Source organism: Amblyomma mixtum, chromosome 3 (genome assembly GCF_055824585.1).
Source record: "Amblyomma mixtum isolate Tamu chromosome 3, ASM5582458v1, whole genome shotgun sequence".
NCBI lineage: Eukaryota > Metazoa > Arthropoda > Arachnida > Ixodida > Ixodidae > Amblyomma > Amblyomma mixtum.
In genome coordinates this window covers 25,883,514-25,886,469 of record NC_143014.1, presented here as the reverse complement: position 1 = coordinate 25,886,469, position 2,956 = coordinate 25,883,514, and positions in this window count along the sequence as shown.

Below are 2,956 nucleotides of genomic sequence, written 5' to 3'. Positions count from 1 at the left end.
TGTGCAAAGCAGAGCCTGCCGCGGCTCTTTCCAGGCTATCTAGGGCGGTCATTTAATCCTCGTCGACACCTTGCTGCCAACTATCAAATTTAGGGACGGGTTATAAAACTAATCATGGATGAAGTGTGCATGGCAACTGGTGGCAGGTCGGCCACGTGAATGAGATTCCTGGCAGTAGGAAGAGCTCGCACTTGGTGTTCAACGTCTCCGTCAGAGCAGGCGGTTCTGCGATTTTGTGGTCCACAGGAACGTAGTTATCCGAGGAAACATCCGGTCGGCTATGGATCAACGAAGCGTTGCCAGAAATCTGCAATCATCTGGTCACGCGTGTTTTCGAGCTTCTTCTGTCGTTACTGGGCTGATGCAGCGACGAAGTAGTGCAGCGCTTGTGACGCAGAATGCATCCGTTGCACTGTCAGCTATATGACAATGCCTGCACATTGCAGCGGCGCCAAAGATTGAGACGACTGGGCAGGCTATGCATATACCACGTGACTGGGATGGCCAGCAAGGATTTCAAAAATTATCTAATCGCTGTTTTTATTTGATCCGCGAGATTGGTCAGTAGCTTCGCTTTTGACGATTCCCCTGTCTCACAGGATGCTTTGCCGATCCGGCGAACGCATAGGCAATGATTGCCCTCGTTGACCATCGACGCGGGTTTAGCCGGCGGTTACTTACTATTTCAATAGAGAAATATAGCATATCGTTACCGTGTTTACATTAGCATTTACAGTGTTACCGGACGCCGGACTTTCCGGTTAGCGCTGCGCACAGTAGTGCCGCCTTTTAATTCCATTTCTAGGTTGACATGTTCTTTCCGGGGCGGTGTAATGAAGGTTGAGAGGCGCTATTTCATCTGCGTGCTTAGCGGAAGGACGACCTCTACAACCTCGGGGTAGTTCACCACGCCACCTCGTTCGCTATAACCGAGTGGTGTGGCCAGAGTTGTTCGCTGTATCTGCGACGAATTTCCGTTGCCCTTATGCATATTTTCACGGTAGCACCACACCCGCTCGAAATAAGCGAGCGTTCGTTATATCTGTGACCATTAAAGTGGGCTCCACTGTACATCCGCTGACTTCGCTTTAATACACTAGTATCAAGAAAGTTTAGGAAAGGCTGTAGATGTATGGGTAGAGGAAGTAATGACCGATCGGAAAATTTGTCATCTGCCTTGTGGAGAGGCCGTACAGGTAAGTAAAAGCCAAGAGTGAGAAAAAAAAAGATGCCCAGGCTTAGCTTGGTTAAGCCAAGAATGCGTTGCATATTGCGCGGTCTTTTTGCGCGAGGTATTGCTTGGCGGCACTCGATTTTCTCAGCAGCTTTTCCTCCGTGACGTATGGATGGATGGATGGATGGATGGTTAGAAGCGCTCCCTTTGAAACGGGGCGGTAGCAACCGCCACCATGGTCAGCCTTTTTGTTTTGTTTTTTTTTCTTTCTTTTTGTGGTTTTTTTCCTTTTTCTAAAAACTTTCCTTTTTTGTTTTGTTTAGTGTGTTTGCAATTCTCACCAAGAATTGCCATCATCTTTACCTACGGTTTTTTCTCCGGCTGTCGTGACGTCACGTCACGTGGTTTGGTGGCTGCCCGGCCGCGCCCAAGGGCTGAACTGAGTGATTGCAATGTGCTACGCATAACAGAATGAATCAGCACTCGCGAGCATGTCCAGAAAAGACAGGCAAGCACTTACTCACCTAATAAGCATAGCTGCCAGAAAGCGGTTGTTTGTAGCTTCGGAAATAAATGCCTGAAAGAAGTTGGTGGACAAATGGTGCACGCCAGATTAACCCCTCTGTATCACTCTATCAAGGGCGCAAAAAATTCTGTGCCTTTGATAGCGCCCCAGGAAGAGTCCCAAACATTCTATCACGAACAAATTTCTTACTTTACTATAGTGAGAAGCCACGATTAGCTGAGTTTTTGAAGATACTGAGCTATAGGGGCTCAGGATATATAACGTGACTCACAAAGGCGATTTCGAATAGGTGATTTAAATAAAATATGTTTGGTAAGCTCTTTATGTTATAGGAGAGCCAGTGCTCCCACGAGGCTCTCGTTGGGTGGGGGGGGGGGGGGGGGTGGGGGGATGGGCGGGGGAGGGATTCTCGAACATTTTCTTACCATGTAGTAAAGGAGGGGGGACTGGCAAGTCGGTTTCGGTGTGACGGAAAGGTATCTGTCTGTATGTACACGTGCCAATACATGACAGTTTCATTTCTCAGTAGTGCGCGGGAACGTAGCGGGCGCGTGCGGCGGCAATTTTGGGGCCCCGTAAGTACGCAGCGTACTTACGGGGCCGTAAGTACACTGCGTACGAGACCTATTACTCGCGCTACACGGGGTCTCCCAAACTGCTCAAGCAGGAGGGTCTTGTAGGTGCAAAATGTATCAGGTTTTCGTCCTACACCTCATAAGGTGGGCTATAGCGTATATACACAGCCGATTTTCATTTATTTCGAGTTCATTTTATTTTGCGGCTCTTACTGTAAATTCGTCTCTTTTCTGCGGACAATCAATAAATTGGGTAAAGTGAGAACATCTCGCATTAAACAATTTTTTCGTGCTCAAGTAACGCAGTAAACACGACAAAAGGAAGAAAGGAGATGACACGAACGCTGACTAACAACTGGTTATTTTATTCTGGAAAAAGTATATAAAGGCGCAGGGCACAGGAAACAACCCCCCCCCCCCCCCAAAAAAAAAAAAAAGGGCTAAAACTTAAAAACCATACTGCACATGCACATAACAGTCGAGTCGTGACGTCTTTTTCAACGAAATTCGAAGAGTATCTTCGATAGTAGACGGCACTCCCCTATCGCCTGGACCTCACACAATGCCAAGAAAGCCTGACTCCTTAACTACCAAACTGATAGATGGTGTAGCAACACGCTCATCTGCTTCCCCACTTAGAAAGACGTCTCCTGTTTAATCACTCTGATCGAAGTTTTAGGG